Below are 20934 nucleotides of genomic sequence, written 5' to 3' on the forward strand. Positions count from 1 at the left end.
GGATTAGCGCTCACTGCTGCTAATCAAATGGAAGAGCAGAAAGATTGTTATAGGTGGGAGAAATAATTGAGTTAGTGGAGCTATTGAAGGACATCGGCGGCTACAGCTGAGGCTCAATGCTGAGTACAGTGAGGCACAAACATGGTGTCCTTTGTTTCAACGCACAAACACCGCTCACTCACAAAAAAAGAACTGTTTCCAACTCACTCATCAATACAGAATTTAGTACAGACACATCCCAGATAATAAAAGCCATTAATTCAACATTGGATTTTGATTTGTTGTTAATTCGATGTGTTATATAGACCCTCCAGAAAAACGCGATTCTGCGATCGCAGAATTTACCGCATAATCAGCAAAATGGCCCAGATTTTTTAAAGGCCGCATATTTATCAGAAGGCCGCATAATCCCCGCATTTTTCCACACAAAGTTGAGAAGAAAAAAAAGTGAACTCATCTTGACGTGAAGTAGTGATGATGATGACGCAACGTCATCAGCTCGCGCATCACAGAAGATAAACAACACCGTAGAGTGAACGTGTGGAACTCAAGGGGGAGGGAAAACACCAAGATGAAAAAATCTGATCCATCTCATTTACCGACGAATATTTCTGCTAAAGACCGGGCAAAGCAGTACCCCGATGTCTTTCACGAAAGTGGGGGGAAACTATTCTGCACCCCGTGCAACTGTGTGTTGGAGCATAAGTCTTAGAGAAAATTGACGGTGACGACCCACTTTGATTCATTCAAACATTCGAAAATGCTTTCTGCTGCTGCGGACAAGAAAGCCAAACAACTCACGTTCACCGAGGCATCAACCTCCAAAACCCTTTCGAGGGCTACAAGAAACAAAGTGAGTAGCCTACAAGATTGAAGCTGGTCAGAGAACGAACGAGTAAATGAAAACAGAATGAGGCGGAGAAGTGTGTGTGTGTGTGTGTGTGTGTGTGTGTGTGTGTGTGTGTGTGAGTGATTAAAATAGCCCAATTGCTTTTACAATAAATAAACATTGAATGTGTTTAATTGAATAGGAAAGGGGTTTAACGTTAGTGGCAGGTTGTGTGTGAGAGAGAATAAATAAGACAGCCCAATTTTTTAAAAATCTATTATTTTTCGCAACTTTCTGGATATTTCGCAACTTCCCGCAATTTCACCGCAGAAAATCACATAAAAACCCTGCATGTTTATTCGCATAATCAAGGATTTTAGCCCGCATAATCAAGCATTTTAGCCCGCATAATCAAGGATTTTTGCCCGCGTTTTTCTGGAGGGTCTAGTTATAACAGATACCATTTCAACGTTTGAAAAAATGTTGTTGAATCAATTAAATATAGATGCCGGTTTTTCAACGTTGAAATTCCCTACAATGAATTGACATTGTTCCAACGTTAGACCAACTGCTCCCCTCCCCCTCCTCTATAGGCCTCCTTGTATTTAAAACACAGCATAACAAGGATTTTTTAGTTAAGACCGTTAAGACCGTTGCAGTCACATTTTCCTCAATTGAAACCCAGACGACTGCGCCCATGCGCATTGCTTTCGTCTACGGGGTTTCCGCAGGGTCTGAGCAGGGTCCCGTCACTGTCTCTGAGTTTTTTTTTCCTAAAACGGGTATATTAATCATCGAGTGAATTTTGGGGCTTGGGAAATTAAGGGAGAGAGAAAAAATATATACTTTGCCGCCACACCCCGTTGCCAAGCAACACTTATTGTTTAGGTCATGCAGCTCCGTGATCAGCTGAAGCTCAGCCGCTGTAACGGACCGGTGAGCGGAGCAAACACACACTTCAAGTTAGACCAAACACACTTAGCTATTTTATCTACCCCTGGAACAAGCTAAACTAGTTATACATATGTTTATTCTTCACTGTAGGGTCACTCATTAGTGGAGTAGCGAGCTGAATGAGATGCTCACGGGCTGTCAGGAGCAGTGTTGGGCAAGTTACTTCCAAAATGTAATATATTACATATTACTTATTACTCTCTTTTGAAAGTAATAAGTTACATTACAATATTACTGTCTCTGAAATGTAATGAGTTACACTACTTTAGTTACTTTTGAGTTACTTTCACCAAAATAACCGCAAAAGAATAGCTAAGTATTTTAAATGCTAAAATGTAGTTTAGTGCAGCTCATTATGCATCCAGTGAAGGGCAATGTGGTATAGCATAACAACTGTGTAGGCCCTTAAGGCTACTAACAACTTGAATTACAGGGCTTAGTTGAATACTCGATTCTGATTGTAAATTCTTAACATGTGACACATTGTTAATACAGCAGTACAGACCGCTGTCAAGGACTATAATGAAGGTTAACATATTGTAAATCAAGGCAAATATTATTTAAACCATGCTCATGGTTTGAAATGGCAAACATTGAAAGGCAAAAGTATTATTAAAACCATGTAGCCTACTACATCATCACCTTGGTCCCATCATATACGCTGGGAAGAGAATATTTACTGTGCTTGAAAACTGGTATCACATCATCATGTGAGGTTGAATTTGTGACCTGGAGAACATTTCAGCTGCAACATCAGCTCGTTGATAATAAGCTTGGGATATGAGATATTTTTTTAGCCATTCGTGGTGAAGGCATCTGTGCTATTGTATGCATTATTTTTGACCCAACATTTCTAAAGGATATCAGTATATAGTACTATTTTCACATGAATATTCTAGCCATTGTCTATTTTTATACCACAAGCTGCAAAATGACCGCCTTACCCCACTGTACAGGCGGGTAGTTGTTTAGATATACCTGGCACCTGCGGGCCGCAGAGGGGCGGCGTAGTTTCGGGCGACGAAGACTGCTGCTCCGGGGCTGGCGAGTCAGGCGGGAGTAAGCTAGTGTCCACAACGGAGGGTAACGTGATGTCCGCATCTGACCTGTTGCTACTGTCTGCAGTAGATGCAGTGTTGCTGGCGTTTAGTGATGGTTGCTTTAACCATTTTCGTATAAATGATTATCCACAGATCAGATGTGTGTCACTGCTGTGGAAGCACTTTGGAAATGATGCACGCGCAGCGGAGCAGGTCACGTGCACCTGACACAATTTGTTGTTAGTATTTTTCGCTACGTTCTCTTTTTTGAATGGTTGCATAACGTTCAACTTCCCCGAAGATCTCGACGCGAAGCCTGAAGGGTAAACACCAGGTTTACTAATCTACCCGCACAATTTGTCCGGTGTCGGAATGTCTCGCTATGTTAGTACATTCTTAAAAAACAAAACACCATTTAATTTCGGGTTAAAATGTGTAGTAACTGCGTTACTGAGCATTGTAACGGGTAATATATTACCCACATTTCATTAGTAATGCGTTACATTACTTCGTTACAGCAAAAAGTAATATATTACTGTAACTCCGTTACTTTTGTAACGCGTTACACCCAACACTGGTCAGGAGAGACAGAGAGAGAGAGAGGAAAAGAGAGCGCTCCGTTTATTATACCGGTGTTATTATCTAAAGTGAATGTTCATTTTGAATGAAGTAGTTCATATACTATTAGTGGTTTGTTTAAATGTATTAATTGTTTTGTTTTTTGTTTGTAGAAAAATACCATTTATTGATTTATTGTAAAATGAATCCGAACGTTTTGATCTGTTACGATGATAAACTGAAGCAATTTAAAAATCAACCCCATTAACTGAGTTTTAAATAGTTTTGTTGTTAAGTCCTACTAAGTATATGAGGAACGGATGAAAACTAACGAATTAAAAGTTTCAAAAATGATATCTCTGCGAGTGCTGACAGAACTGAATGTCCTATGTTTCTCTTGTGTTTCAGGGGTGGATCACATGCAGTGCAGATTTTGCAGATTTGCAAGCTCCAATCAAGAGACTCTTCTAAAACATCGTCACCTTTGTCACGGAAAAGGTACGAACTGGCCCTGTATTCACACTGAATGTGTATGTCAGTCAATTGGCAAACTATACTATACCCTGCCCTACCACTCCACTACAGGCCCCTCCAACACACTACGCCCCACTTTCCAGTCATCAGTCCCCAAAATTGTAATACCAGTTTTTTTTTCAATTCAAAACGTCCAAACTATCCCCTTAAGATGGTGCAGACTTTGAACAAGACAGCTACCCAGGAATTTGCTGCACAGAAAAGATATGACATTGTGGTTACAATAAAATTGCATTGTTTTGTTATTGTGTTTTCCAGATATCTGAAGAATTTCATCGGATCACCAGCAAAGACCTCCTGGGGACGTTCGGTGCAGCCTTTGACAAACATGTGCCTTGTCTGCTGAAACTGTACCGGGCTAGGAAGGGAGCTTTTGGACAGAAGATGGATGACCTCTTGGAAAAACTTGATGAACAAGTAAGTGAAGTGCCTCAATCTAAGAGCATGCAAAAGTTGAGGGGAAAATGTCCGGAGCCGGGTCCACCAAAGCCCTTTTCCCCCGTTTGAAATATGAAATGCTCCTTCGCCTAACTTTTGTAGGAGAAAAAAAAAACGCTTTGATGGAAAGGCTTCAGTAAAAATGGATGTTAAAAGTCATTGCTTGGTGTTCTTAGTTGGTGGAATTTGAGAACTTTAACAGTATTTTTAATTTGTAAAAGTAGAAGGTCTGCAGGTTTTTGTTTTGTTTTGCCAGTCTTTTACTGAAGCATGTTACTGGGATCTGACCTGTTCTTTATCCTCCTCATTACTATACAGAAAGTTAGATTTTGTATAAATTCACTACGGCACTAAACTAATTGATATGTTTGTGTGTTTCCACTGGGTACTCCTTAGACATCCGACATTGTGTCTCACCGAAAGACAGCAGCACTGAGAGGCCTGTCCATTTTTGTCCAAGATGACACAACCAAGTTTCTTCTGGAGTGTTTGGTAAGTAATACTTTTTCTTTATAAACTTTGTTTATTGATTTTCATACACAAATTAAACAGAGATGACAGAGAGGTTGTGATTGAAAGTGTCACATTACAGTTGTGCAGATCACATACCATATGAAACATTACAACAATACAAAAAACCAAAAAAAAACAGTCGGCTTGGTCACACAACAAAACACAAACAAACACATAACCACATTCTCTTCAGGTAAGAGTACAAATAAATAATAATAAATAAAAAAAGTCTCCTCTCGAGTTCCCTGTCAAGTCACCTCTCCAGTTCCCTCTTGAGTCTCCTTTCAAGTCACATCTTGAGTCTCTTCTCTAGTCCCCTCTCGAGTCCCCTTTCAAGTCTCCTCTCAAGTCCCCTCTCGAGTCTCCTCTCGAGTCCCTCCTCAAGTCACCTCTCAAGTCTCCTCTCGAGTCTCCTCTCAAGTTCCTTCTCAAGTCCCCTCTCAAGTTCCTTCTCAAGTCACCTCTCAAGTCTCCTCTCGAGTCTCCTCTCAAGTTCCTTCTCAAGTCCCCTCTCGAGTCCCCTCTCGAGTCCCCTCTCAAGTCCCCTCTCAAGTCTCCTCTCGAGTTCCCTCTCAAGTCTCCTCTCGAGTCTCCTCTCGAGTCCCCTCTCAAGTTCCTTCTCGGGTCCCCTCTCAAGTTCCTTCTCAAGTCACCTCTCGAGTCCCCTCTCAAGTCCCTACCCTATCCTGTGCCGTTGGAGGTTCCGCTCGGGGGCCTGCAAACTCCATGTCCTGTCCCATCGGGGGTCCCGCCGACTACTCTTCTGCTGGGGGTCCTGCCAACCCTATGTCCTGTGCCGTTGGAGATTCTGCTGGGGGTCGTGCCAACTCCATGTCCTGTTCCGTTGGGAGTACTGCCAACTCCGTGCCCTGACCTGTTGGGGGTCCCGCCGACACCTGTCCTGCCGGGGGTCTCTCCAACACCTGTTTCGTTGGGGGTCCAGCCGACACCTGCTCCGCCGGATTTCCTGCCAACACCAGATCCTGTCCTGTTGGGTGTCCCGCCGACACCTGCTCCGCCGGGTTTCCTGCCAACACCATATCCTGTCCTGTTGGGGGTCCCGCCGACACATGCTCCGCCGGGTTTCCTGCCAACATGTCCTGTCCTGTTTTGGGTCCCACTGACGCCAGCCCATGTTCCGTCCAGGGTCCCGTCTACGCCTGACCTGCCAGGGGTTCCACCAGCTCCTGCCCTTCCTTGTGCCCGGCCCCCTGAGTTCCCCAGCAGCGGTCTTCGCCCTCGAGCCCGGCCCCCTGAGTGCCGCGGTCTTCACCCTCGAGCCCGGTCCCCTGACTTTCCCGGCCGCTGCCTTCGCCCTCATGCCCGGCCCCCTGAGTTCGCCCGCTGTGGCCTTCGCCCCTTTATGAACTCTTCCCCGGGCCGTCCGCCCGAGAGCCGTCCTCCGGACCCCCTCCACCCACCCTTTTCGTTTTGGACTTGTTTTTTTGTTTTTTAGGGATGTCTGGGATCCGTCCCTTGAGGGGGGGGGGGGGGGGGGGGGTAATGTCACGGTCTGTCTGTGTTGTGTTTTGTCTGTCTCTGGTTTCCTGTTTTATTTTGAAAAGTGTTCACCCCCTGTCTTGTCTGTTGATTCCTGTCTCTGTGTTTGCCCTCCTGTGTCTGATTTCCTGATTGTGTTCACCTTTTGCCCCTGTGTTTTCTCCTCCCTCCTCACCTGTGTCTTGTTTGTGTGATTAGTCTTGTGTGCATTTAAGTTCTGGTTTTTCTGTCAGTCTTTGTGTGATCCTTGTTTGTTTTTGTCTATGTTCACGGGGAAGAGCTCTGTAGTTTTCTTGTAGCCTTTTAATAAAGGTATTTTCTGTTAAATCTGCGTTTGGGTCCGGCCTGCTTCACTCAACCCTGACACTTATCGGACGAAACGAGGCACAGGACAAAGGGTCCTTATTATTTTTCAAAATGAGGGAAATCGAGGCATGAGTGAGAGTCTGGGGTAATTTAAAAGATTCAAATGAGTCATTAAACATGTTAAATAAAATAGGAGCCAATTTATGTAAAAATGCTTATAGAATTCAGCAGTGTAGCCGTCTGGTCCTGGACACTTGCCACATTGCATGGATTTGTCTGCAGTAGCCAGTTCCTCAATAGTAATATCTCTTTCCAAATCGTCAACAAGGTCAGGGTGAACGGTGGGTATATGGAGTGAGTTAAAGAAACTATCCAAGTGTGAAGAGTCGGATGTGTTTTCAGAAGTATACAACGGCATGTAAAAATCTTTAAACTCATCATTGATTTTCTTAGGATCAATCGTCGGGCCTGAAGAGGTCCTTATCTGGGGAATTTGGTGAGACGACGATGTCTGTCACCGTTGATAGGCTAGCAATCTACTCGCCTATCCCCATGTTCATAATAAGTATGTCTAGATTTCAGTAGCATTTCTGTTGTGTGATCCGTAGTTAAGACCTCAAGCTCAGTTTGTATGGAGAGGCGCTCCTTGTATAAATCTGGAGAAGCAGAATAAATTGCGTCCAGCTCTGCAATGCGTTTCGTTAAATTATTAAGTCTTTTCCTCCTCACTTTCCTCTCATAGCCGCTGTAGGAAATTATTTCACCTGATGTATGCCTTTAAGGTATGCCACAACAGTGACGCGGACACATCAGGAGTTTTGTTAATACTAAGAAAGAGATCTATTTGTCCGGAAGCAAATTCCACAAAGTCTTCATTTGAAAGCAAACGGTTATTGAAACGCCATGGAGCACGGTTTTTAACAGACCCTATGAAATGTATCCTCATAGTGACTGGGGCAATGGGGCATGGTCAGATATGACTATCGCATTATGGGAAATTGATTTAACAGAAGGAAGAATTCTATTGTCTACGAGAAAATAATCTATACGAGTAAAAGGGTGATGGATATTTGAGAAAAAGGAATATTCCTTTCCAGAGGGATTAAAAAAACGCCAGAGTTCAGAAATGGCAAATTGTTTTTTAAATGATTGAATTGCCTTAGCAGACCTAGACGGCTTACAATTTCGGGTCGGTGATCGGTCCAGTTGAGGATCCAGCCAACAGTTGAAATCCCCTCCCGAAATAAGGAAATGTGAGGATATATCTGGTAGAATGGAAAATAAATGTGTAAAAAATCCATCATCATCCCAGTTTGGTCCATATACATTGACAAGAAGCACTGGAGTAGAATTCATTTTACCACTAATAATTAAGTACCTCCCGTTTTGGTCTCCCGTCACATTTGAACACACAAAAGGAATTGACTTGTGCAATAAAATAGCTTCTCCCCTAGATTTCCCTGTGAAAAAAGAGTGGTAGGTATGGCCTAACTGGCCTTTAATCTGCTCTGATCAGAGACTCTAAAATGAGTTTCTTGTAGAAAAATTATCTGTGCACCCAGGTGCTGGAGATGGTGCAACAGTTTGCTGCGTTTAACAGGATTGTTAAGGCCCCTACAGTTCCAGGTACAACATTGAAGCCCCTCTCCATCTTGTTGTATTCATTTAGGTTAAACCATAGAAGCATCTTAAGAGGCAATGAGTGAAGCATAATATAACATATAAGCAGAATGAGGTATAACGAATAACAGCATTTCAACAACATGTACAATGTTGATAGACCAAGCAGACACGGAAAAATAAAAAACAACAACCAAAAAACACACAATATAGAATATAGAACAACCATTTGTGGTAAAAGAACCACGTTACTCCCTCCCACCTTGGCAGAAGTGCCTCCTCAAGCGAGACAAGCCGATCAAACCTTATAGGAATTGCTAAACGCTCCGTCGTAGGTACTACCATCCTAGGCTACTATTAAACACAGCCTAAAGCTACCCAAATAGAAAGGTGACTGGGTAAAACAAGTGTAAACACGCACAAAATAAACAGGACATTAATACGCTTAGATATATTGTCAGTTACTAATTATCATGGAAAGCTACAATGACTTACTGGTAGATGCAGTCCATCTTGTCATGAACAAAAAAAAGTGTGACTAGAAGCCGGTGTTACAGTATAAGTTGAGTCATGACAACTGGCGACATTCTATTATTTTCGTCATAGGAATCCGGGGCGTGTACATTGAGGACCCATTGTTGACTTACCAGGAAAGAAACATCGTTTGTCGTTTACGTTAATCTTTTGCTATATCTGCCTTCCTAAGATCACTTTGCTGCACATTCAGTACTCGTATGTGAGGTTGTGGGTGAGAGTCCGATATCGTGACGCTTACAGGGAGGTATCGAACATTACAAAGTAGGTGACTGTGTGGATGCCTGTTCAAAACATTGCAAACTTCAATAAATCATTTAAATTATATATTTGTGTCCGACTTTCATTTGTTCATCGTTCTTAATGTGATGTATAGTAGCTTTGATAGCTGTCCATACCTTCAGACAGCCTAAAAGTAAAACACAAGTTGTTTATTCACAGCCCTAACGCTCATCGAGATGACTGGATCAGACTCATGACAACTTGTGATCAGCTCCGATTAAATTGTGATATCAATTCTGTAGCTAACCTCCAGGGAGCACGTTTATTTTATGAAATACCTGTATCCCTCTCATCACAACAAGACTGTGCAGGAAAAAACAATTACATACATGAAAATAGCCTTGATGCATGGGAATTAAACACACAAACTATCTTCCGTGGCTATACTGATATGTCACAGTAACGGTAAACCACAGAAAAGTAAGTCCAGCGGGGCACAAGTTGAATACTACGGTAGTTCTATTATGCCTTTAAGCCTATACGTTTAACCCATAAGAACCCGGACCCATTCCTACTTTTGGGGAAATTAAGGGGAACGTCATTTAGACTAAATAGACACATTTCTGACAAGTAACCTCCCTAGTGTCAAATATCTGGGCTTTAATGGTAAAGTAACTCTTATTTATAACTTAATTAACAAGGATGATGTTTTGGTTTGCATTTGTTTGAACATACTATGAATTGAAGAATAAAGCATATGTTAACTAAATATAATTGAATCAGCTAAATTAACTGAGCAGACCATAATCATATTTCTAATTGTGCATATATGTCACTCCGGGTTTACTGTGAATGTTTAGGGTTAAAGTCCCGATGTGACACCATGTGTCACAGCAATATTTATGGAATTTGTTTCATATCAATTTCATCAAGAAATGTTTCCACAAAAGGTTAAATGTAATCAGAATCAGAATACCTTTATTCGTCCCACAGAGGGGACATTTACATTTGTTACAGCAGAAAAGAGCTGAAGACAGCTTAATGTTTAACAAATGACATGTCATGTAAGCATTTTTATTCTTAAATGGCTTGAATATTAACTTTAGCAACAAAAAACCTTTCCAAATCTAGCTAGTTCTGTCACATGTTTTAGCCTGACACATGGACATCTTGGACATGTTGTTATGGGAAGACAAAAGCAAATGACAAGGACCATGACCCCAGACTGTTCAGTGTGTGTCACTTTGGGACTTCATGAGATAAAAAAGGCTAAAGCTGTATAAGGAGCTTTCCAGAACATTTAAATTTCATGTGACACCCGTGTCTAAGCAATTCTGTCTGCCTTCCGTGTTCCTGTTGTTATTTACTTCCTCTCTGCCTTCTTCTGATGATCTATCTGTTAGTTTGTGTGTTTAATTCCCATGCATCAAGGTTATTTTCATGTATGTAATTGTTTTTCCTGCACAGTGTAGAGTCTTGTTGTGATGAGAGGGATACAGGTATTTCATAAAATAAACGTGCTTCCTCGAGAATAGCTACAGAATTGATATCACAATTTAATCGGAGCTGATCACAAGTTGTCATGAGTCTGATCCAGTCATCTCGATGAGCGTTCGGGCTGTGAATAAACAACTTGTGTTTTACTTTTAGGCTGTCTGAAGGTATGGACAGCTATCAAAGCTACTATACATCACATTAAGAACGATGAACAAATGAAAGTCGGACACAAATATATAATTTAAATGATTTATTGAAGTTTGCAATGTTTTGAACAGGCATCCACACAGTCACCTACTTTGTAATGTTCGATACCTCCCTGTAAGCGTCACGATATCGGACTCTCACCCACAACCTCACATACGAGTACTGAATGTGCAGCAAAGTGATCTTAGGAAGGCAGATATAGCAAAAGATTAACGTAAACGACAAACGATGTTTCTTTCCTGGTAAGTCAACAATGGGTCCTCAATGTACACGCCCCGGATTCCTATGACGAAAATAATAGAATGTCGCCAGTTGTCATGACTCAACTTATACTGTAACACCGGCTCTGCTAGCTCAGCCCTGCTTCGTCACACAGCACTTGGAGTGACTGCTTTCTCGAGTTTTGTATTGACAAAGTAATTTTCAGCTGCAACTTCAAACCGATGTGTGTCTCCGCTCGGCAGCGTGATTCGGAGCACCGCTGGGTAGAGAAGTCCAAACTTAATGCCCGGACATGAGTGCAGCTGACGCTTGACAGTTCCAAAAGCAGCTCGCTTTTTAGCGATGGTGGAGGTGTAGTCAGCAAAGATAGAAATCCTCTTACCCTGACAGAGGAGGGGAGACAGTTCCCCGGCCCGACGTAGGATCTCACTGCGAATGTGAAAGTAATGAACTCTTACGACGAATGGTCGGGGTGCGTCTCCCTCTCTGGGCCTGTCCCGCAGTGTACGATGGGCTCGATCTAGCAGGAGCTTTTCATCCAGGCGAAGTATTTCCTGAATTAGTTTGGCGATAAACTCAGTAGGACGAGGTCCCTCCAATCCCTCCGATATGCCCACCAGCCGAATATTATTCCTTCTGGATCTCCCCTCCAGGTCCTCGCACCGATCATCAATATGTTTAGCCTGAGCCGTTAGCCTGCTAACTGTAGCTTCCAGCTCCGTTATCCGGCCGCTATGGTCCGTAGCAGCTCGTTCAAGCTCAAGCTCACTTTGCCTGTGTTGCTCGACTTTATCTTGTAACGGTCCAATTGACTCTTTTAGTTATTTTTCATTCATGCATATTTTACTTTTCCTCAGGACACTGACCATGAAGAACGATTGCTCAGAGTAGTGTCTGTGGCCATCCTCACCGTCATTGAAGATGATGATGCCCAGAGTATTTTGAGTGGGGGTGCTGAGGTGCTGGACTCCAGTGAACACTCTTAAGGACACTATAGAGCACGCACAAAAGCGCGAGCACCAGGGGCGCTACAGTGGAATGTTCTACTGCAACACTCCCCACACGCAAACACACAGTAGCCTACAACCGCGACGGTTACAATGAAGACTCGATAATCAGCTCACGGCATATAGGCAGGGGTAAAGTGCTATTTTTTACGAGTGGGGAGCGGACCTCACCTCCTCTAGGGCGGTCCGGGGGGATGCTCCCATGGTAAGATTTTTTTTAGATGTTGAAGTTAAAAGCATCAATCTGGTGCACTTTGAGAGCAACATTAAGAGATCTATGGATACATCTCTCAGCACCCATATGAAACACAACTGTAATCAGATGTTCTTTTTCTTTATGGATATTTTACAAATCACTCCCCTTTCAAACTGTATTCTTGTTTTACTGTCATATAGTATTTCATATCCTACCTGTTTATCATTTATTCTCTTATTTTTTTATAACTATAATGATCATATAAACGTGTGCCTCGGAAATATTTGTTTACATTAATGGTGACCAAAACGTTTGAGACCCACTGAGATAACTTAGACTAAAGTTAACTATCTAAACACTCAGAGAGTCCTTTAGTTCACTGAGCCTCTCAGTCTGAGAGGAGAGCACTCTCCTCTACTTTGTTGTTGAAAAAGCTCCTTATATCCGTTAGCGTAGTTCGCTACCACCAGGAGCTAACAACTACGATCTCCGGTACTGGTGCGCTCTCTCTCTCTCGCGCGCGTAGTTTGTTTGAACTTTGATATTGTCTGTGGCCCATCAGTTATCAAGATACCACTCTTATAGACATGATGGGGATTGAAAGCTTTCAGATGTCTTTTATAATATTTGTCTATTTTTTCTGTATTTACATTTCTTTTAAACTTGCCTTCAGAACCAGTGCTTTCACTGTTCTTAAATGATTGATAGAAAAAACAAGTATCAGTTGTTTTCTTATGACATAAGTCAAGCAAATTCCCAAAAGGTGTTGAAGTCCTATGTAAAGGTAAAAGTCAAGGCAGAGGTTTTTTTTTTGGGAGGGGGGGCATTTTGTTCAATGTTGATGCAATTTCCACCAGTAAATATTGACGTCATTCAAACAAGGACATTTAAGATTTTATTTTGGATGCTTTGTTTACACATTACAGCATCTTTGCAAATCCATTCAATGTAATGCTAATCTAGTGCAAAGCCAAACACGTCCACCTCACAGAGGGTCAGGAACTCCTTTCTTCCAGAGACGCCTATGTAAACATAGCGGCCATCCATCTCTTTGGCAACCTCAAACTCAACAGTTTCACAGAATCACAATTGACAACCCTCGATCAGGCCTTTTAATTTGGCGACCTTGATATTTGTCCATTACTGTGATCAGATCAGAACCACTCTGTCCTCCTCCAAAAAATGACCAAATAGGTCGATTATTCAGCATCTTATTACGACCTAGTAGTAGTCAAGTTTTTAAGTTTAGCACCTCTAGTGGTCGTGTAAGAAACAACCATTTGCGGCATATGCTCCCGCTGATTGCAAACGTTCCGCAGGGTCGTATATTCACAAATAACCATCTCTGGAAAATCCTAAATTGTTGGATAGTTTGGCCATTAAAATGCTTTTAAAAGTACAAGTAGAAAAAGTATTAGCTTCAAAATAGAATTAAAGTACCAGAAGTAAAAGTAGTCATTGTGCAGATTGGTCCATTTCAGAATAATATATATGATATGTTTTATAATTATTGATAATTAAATGGGACCTATCATGCAAAATGCAGTTTTTTATGTCTTTTATACATAAATATGCTCAGTTCCCGGTGTGTCGGTTAGTTTTCAAAAGTTGTTGAAATGTTTCTTTAGAGGCCAACAGTGTTTTTGAGAGTCTTTGGAAAATTCTCTTCCCATGTTTGGAAGCTTTGAAATACAATTGTTACTGCATATCATTCAGCTTTCAGCAGGCAAACTTTCAATCTTAATCAGTTATAAAATGACAGAAAGAGTTGTGTTTTTTACGGCAAAACAAGTAGAATGCCTCTAACTGTGCCCTGTCAGAACCTTTTTGTAAATATACAAATTTGTTGTGAAATACAACTGTATGGCCTTAACAAGGTTATCGTTCTTTCTTATTGTATTTTTTGCCAAAGGAAGTCTTGTTATTAATGCTTTACAGAAAAATACATAAACGGCTGACGCATACAGAGGACACTTTGTTTGGGCCTCCAGACATACATTAGTTGTGTGAACTTTAATATTGTGTGCGGCCCTTCAGTTATCAAGATACCACTCTTACAGACATGATGGGGATTGATCTTCTGATCTAACTTTGGGTAAGAAAGCTTTCAGATATCTTTTATAATATTTGTCCATTTTGTCTGTATTTAAAAAAAAAAAAAAAACTTGCCTTCAGAACCATTGTTTTCACTGTTCTTAAAGAGCAACTTGCAGGTTATAGACACCAGTAAATAAATGTGTAGGAAAATGATGAATACACTAGATTTAAAAAAAAATATACAGAAGTATACACTACAGTGACATCTGGCGTCGTTTTAGTAAGACATTTTTACTCCCGCAGAAAAAAGCCTCCGCACGTGACCTCCCACGTGCGACGTAACATGGGGGAGAGCGGCCGATCTAACGTATGAATAAACATGGATCACCATGCTAGTTTTGACACAGAAGAGGTCGAAAATATATATTGGAATGCATATGATCATAATTATGAGCCTGCTATGCGTCCAAGAGACCAGGAGCAGCCAAGGAATAGAAGAAATAACAGCCATCGGCGACAAATGGAGCTGTGGTGTGAGGAGAACCAGTGGAGAACAGGGCAGCTGTCTTGGTGAGTGACCGGCGTTAGCTACAGTAATGTTAGCTAACGTCAGTCCCATCACAACATTGTAAAGTTAGCTATTATATATCAGGCTATAACTAAAGTAGTATTGATAATATAGTAACGTTACTGGCAGGACTGTTGATACTGATCCATAACAGAAACTAATGCGCAAGTATCAGCCGTATCTCATTTGGCACACTGTTAGAGCATGCCCTAAGGAAGATGTTTGACTATAGGGCCATCGCAAATTTGTCCAATGGCGCCAATGGCGGTCATTTTGAAAATGGCCGCCATTGGTTGTTATTTTACCAGTAGCTTAGGATCTAGACGACCTAGGATCTTGATTCTAGTGGCTAATCCTACATTTTCAAGGATGGGGAATGCATTGGTACTATTTACAACATGCTAGAATGTAGCTAACTATATGTATCTGGTATTCAGGGAACAAAATACACAGTAACATATTTATTATGGTGAAGTAATACATGTTACATAATATATATATGTAATATTACAGTTTTTCAACTAAATGCAGACTTAGTTCTGAAAACACAGTCCACCACAGTGGCAAAGGGCACTGCACTGAATTGCTGCCTTGACACATTTGCATTGTCCACTGCTCCCCTTTTTGCATCCACAGCGGAGGAGTTCAAGACAGGTGAATGCTGTCGTGAATGCTGTCGTGAACGCTCATGGAAGCACGGCATTCGTTTGTGTCGGCTGCCCTTAAAGGCAATGTGAGCGTCCATTCCCATTCGATAACGGAGAATTGTACACCCGGAAGTAAGTATTCCCCTTACTGTAGATTGATTTTACAGTGATATCTGCACTACTCATCGACTAAAAAACACCAGATTATCCTTGTTAATCACACAACATTGATTGGTTTAAATTGTGTGCAATGCTTTTGTATTTTTCCCCTTCGATTCGAAGAAACAAATATTTTTTCGGAGTAAAGGATGGCAGAATACACTCCACTACCCAGAATCCCCAGCTATCGTTTAGGACTACACCATGTGATTAGTTCTCAAGCTCTGTGATTGGTTGACCTCCAACTGCATTCCATTCATTCCAATGGCTGGCGCCTATGTCACGTGATCTTCAAATTTCTCCCTGCAGAAAAAAAAACATGGCCGAACTTCGTTTTATTTTCGGTGGAAAATGCCTATTTTAAAGTTAGTTTTGGATAGTTATGTCATTTGATGCGAGAAATATGAGTTGTTATTTCAGATTATGTGTGCAGTGGATGTACATAATCTTTAGTTTGCTAGTTATTACGAAGATTACTTCAGGAAATTGTGTCCATACAACGTTTTCATTGTTACCAAGGTGGTTGCTAGGGATGCTGCTATCGATATTATTTCTGTTATGTTGTGTAACTGTTTAATGGTGTTATCTTTATTGCTACCCCCTTCCCCGTCAATGTATAGTGTTGGTCCACAGCGCAAACAAATTAGTTTAACAAAATCCGCATCTAAAATTGTGGCATAGATACGTTATTTTCCCCTGTGCAATTCCAGTCTCACATCTCACATCACATCGTCATTAACAAATACCGGAAACAGACCGAAAACATTTTTTTAAAATAAAATAATACTTTCCTAGTTTTTTTTTTTTTTTTTATATATTTATTTGACAGGGACAGTGCACATTGATTGACATTTCAGTAAATGCACCAGAGTTAGCCAACAGGCTATTTTTCGTTTGTAGTCCCTGGACAGATGTTAAAAGTCATCCTAAAAACAAAAATTCAAAATTCTCTACTGGGATTGAGTTCCATTGTTGTGCAGCTTTAAAAGAAAAAGAAGATTGGCTGAATGAGTTCTTCCTTAATGGAACAACGAAGTCTCCTCTTGTTGCAGCTCTTGTTGACCTAGTTACAGGTGTGCGTATGGTGATAAAATGTCTGAGCGGAGGTGAGGTAAGGCCGTGTATTATTTTGTACATGAGGCAAGCATTTGCATATCTCATTACATTTTCCCAGCTCAACAAGTTATATTTTGTGAGTATTGGGCAATGATGAGAATGAACTGATTTCTTATCTACTATTTTAAGTGTTTGTTTGTACAATGATTCCAGGGGGTTAAGAGTGGTTTTACAGGCATGTGACCAGGTTGTTAAGCAGTAGGTGATATGAGATAGAACCATAGAGTGCATGTACATCAGAGCCGCCTCTGTTGACATGCAGTTCCTGGTAAACCTCAAATTGAATAGACTGAATTTGACCCTGTTGCAAACCTTTTTCACCTGAGCCTTAAAATTGAGTCTTGAATCAATTAAGACCCCCAGGTATTTGTACTGTGAGACCACCTGTAGCCTCTCCCCGGACACAAACACATCTGGCTCAACGCAGGAGGACTTGGTTTTGGTGAAGAACATACATACAGTTTTACTGACATTGAGTTGCAGACAGCATTGCTTCCAACCAAGCTGTTACATGAACCATCTTGTTCGTCAGTTCATTAGCCACTTGTGTCAGACTGCCTCCGTGAACATAAATGACAGTATCATCAGCATACATTTGGATGTTTGTGTCAGGACATATCGATGTTAAGTTGTTTATATACAATGAAAATAACAATGGACCCAGAATTGACCCTTGTGGGACACCTGTGGACAGCTGGAGGTTAGATGATGGATTATTCTCTACTCTGACATACTGAGAACGGTTGAACAAATATGATTCTATCCATTTAAGTTTTAGTGTGGAGAAGTTAATGCTGGATAGCTTAGATATGAGTTTGTTGTGATTAACCGTGTCAAAGGCCTTCTTTAAGTTAAGAAACACTGCTCCTACAACACCACCTTTATCCATTTTGGATTTGATTTGTTCTGTGAAGAAAGAGTTGGCTGTTTCTGTAGAGTATTTGGCCCTAAAGCCAAATTGCATTGGATGCAGAGAAAAAGCACTGTTATTCTGATGGTTCATAATTTGTTCAGCTACAAGTTTTTCAACGACTTTTGATACTGTAGGAAGGATACTAATTGGCCTGTAGTTATTGGTAGACATTGGGTCTCCACCTTTAAAGATTGGGATAACTACAGCCGAGAGTGTGCTTGCTTTTCTCTTTGAAAGTCATCACATAACGGCATTGTAATACACGGTTCGGCTGCATTAAATATGACATATCTGCCGTAGATCTCTATTTATAGAGCCCTGATGAGAAGACTTCTAGACAAACATGAGGAACTGCCGCCAACACTGAAAACGTGACGTGGATCATAAATATATCAGCAATTAAACAACATCTTACATTTCTTCTCACACAACACGTCTCTTTGCAGTATCAACACTAATTTGGCTGACTTTTATATTTGATCCAATTGGTAGATAGGCTGTATTTACACCATAAAGGTACACAGCTGATAGAAAGGGACACCTGGTGGTTGAAGCATGTTATTGAATTTCATTATTTTTATTATTAGATATTAATAGGATCCCTATAGAGTATATTCATTACTCGTTATTCTCTACTAATATTTAATTAAAGACTGTATATAATGACTATTTTGTACATCCCTTTCAAGATTTCAAGATTTTCTAAGGTTTATTGACATATCATATACACAAACGGTGTAGTTATGCAATGAATGAAAAACTTGGGTCGCAGGTTCCTCAATAGTGCATTACAAGACATCTATCAATATTTGTGCATACCTCCAGCAATGCTAACTATGTTGAAGCACTTATTTTAACTAATATTATACATATGTATTATGCTCTTATAAGATGTATGTAGATATTTCATGTCCGGCCTTGTCAGGTATTGAACAATCAATAAATAAAGAACACAGAATTATTAAATATAAAACACAGAATTTGTGTGATTATACTAAATGATTTACAAATAAACACCACTGCATATTTAAAACTGTTACACATGCTGATGTAACGCAAATGTTTCCAACTTGGGATCAATAAAGTATATCTTATCTTAAGATGATGATTGATGCCATATTTGCAAACAAGGATGCAACAAGTTTGTTTTTTTAAAGCGCTCTAGAAATAAATCTGACGTTGACCATGACAGTGTTAATATTTGCCATACTGTAACAGCAATGTTTTATAAAAAAAGAATAACATCCTGAAAACATTTTCAGAATGTTTCTTGGAGAATGTTCTTCAATTGTTATCATGTAACATTGAGGGAACGTTTTATAAAGAACATCTTTAATGTGTTACCCAACAATGCCCAAAACACATCCTTAGAATGTTGCAGGCAAAACGTTCCACCTTTGTTAACATATCACATTAAAGGAACATTTTATAAAACACTTTCTGTCATCTCAGGCCTCAATAACATCCTAAAAACATTTTCAGAATGTTTCTTGGAGAATGTTCTTCATTTGTTATCATGTAACATTGAGGGAACATTTTATAAAACACTTTCTCTCATCTCAGGCCTCAATAACATCCTGAAAACAATTTCAGAATGTTGCTTTGAAAATGTTCTTCATTTGTTATCATGTAACATTGAGGGAACGTTTTATAAAGAACATCTTTAATGTGTTACCCAACAACGTCCAAAACACGTCCTTAGAATGTTGCAGGCAAAACGTTCCACCTTTGTTAACATATCACATTAAAGGAACGTTTTATAAAAAAACTTTCTGTCATCTCAGGCCTTAATAACATCCTCAAAACATACTCTGAATGTTGCAGTTAAAACGTTATGTCTTAGTTAATCTTAAACCTTATAGGAACATTATTTGAACAAATAAACATCCTAAAAAGGTTCTTTGAACATCAGATTAAAACGTTTCTTTAAAACCATGTTAGAACCAATAGGTAACGTTAGCCAAAGTTCTGAGAATGTTCCCCGCTAGCTGGGAGGGTTAGAATTTAGGAGCTGATTTTTGGATTATCGGAACGCAACTTATTTTTCGACGCGACGCAGCCGTAAGGCAATGTCGGGCAGGAAGTGGAACGGTGACAGCATCCGTCCCACCCCCCAAAAGCGGTTCCTTCTCCTCCCCCCATCCCTCCTCTGTAGTCTTTCCAGTAGGAGAATAAAGACCAGCGTTCTCCTTCGGTTTGCAGGCACTGTGTGTAAATTATATAGAATAATTATGATGATGAATACATTTTTTTTACCACTAAAATACAGCAACCCATCTTTGATTCATGTTGTTTTTAACTGGACTATTACAATTATTATTAATTATGTCTGTAGTCTACAACACAACAAAATAGGAAATAACAACAATAAACACGATTTAAACAGACACAAAAATAAACCATTTAACTACGTAGCCTACTTACTTTCTTGTAGAAGTACAAATGTCCAGGAAATATGCCCAAATCAACAAGAACTGCGAGCCGGCATGCACGACACTCGCGCAGCCGTGGCGCAGCCGTGGCGCAGCTGTAACGCGCCGCAGGCGGACCCGGTGGAAAATAGGGGTTACAGGGTTCGCACTCAATTCATCCTAAAAAGTCTGCCGGGCCTGACGGCCTCGACCCGTTCTTTTGAAAAATTGCAGCTCAGATCATAGCACAACCAATAACTGATATTTGTAATCTCTCCCTGTCCACTCACACACTGCCAGCTGTGTGGAGGCAAGCTCTGGTATTGCCCCTCTTGAAAGCTGGTGATCCCACAGAGTTGAATAACTATCGTCCTATCTCAAATCTTTCTGTGTTATCAAAGATTCTTGAGTCCCTAGTTTCTACTCAGCTAAAACTTTTTTTAAATTCACACAACATCCTTAACCCTATGCAATCTGGATTCAGATCAAAGCACAGTACTGTGACTGCCAGTCTGAAAGTCTTAGACGATATTAAGGCTGCTTTGGATAAAAAATCTGTTTGTGTTGCATTGTTTATTGACCTAGCCAAAGCATTTGACACTGTAGATCACCACATTCTGTCTAATGTTATGTTGTTGTCTTGTTTCAGTCATAACGCCATTTGCTGGTTTCAGAGTTATCTAACCGACCGACTCAATGCGACTGGGTAGTACTGTCTCTGACCCTGTCACCTTGGAGAAGGGAGTTCCACAGGGCTCTATTTTGGGGCCCATGTTCTTTTTATTATATGTAAATAATATTTGTAATCAGATGCAATTATCTACCTATCATATGTATGCTGATGACACTATTGTATACTCATGTGCTCCTTCCCTGGATATGGCCGTTTCCAATTTAAAATCTGAT

The 20934-nt window shown here is 40.6% G+C and overlaps 1 long non-coding RNA gene across 1 annotated transcript; it reads left to right on the plus strand.

The window, feature by feature from the left end:
• Positions 1–12: 12 nt before the first annotated feature.
• On the plus strand, positions 13–19640 carry LOC307013835. The gene is made up of 5 exons (XR_013801087.1): positions 13–1765; positions 3790–3879; positions 4174–4332; positions 4750–4845; positions 15419–19640. It is a non-coding gene; the product is annotated as an uncharacterized lncRNA (long non-coding RNA).
• Positions 19641–20934: the final 1294 nt, after the last annotated feature.

This window comes from Notothenia rossii, assembly GCF_949606895.1.
Source record: "Notothenia rossii genome assembly, chromosome: 7".
NCBI lineage: Eukaryota > Metazoa > Chordata > Actinopteri > Perciformes > Nototheniidae > Notothenia > Notothenia rossii.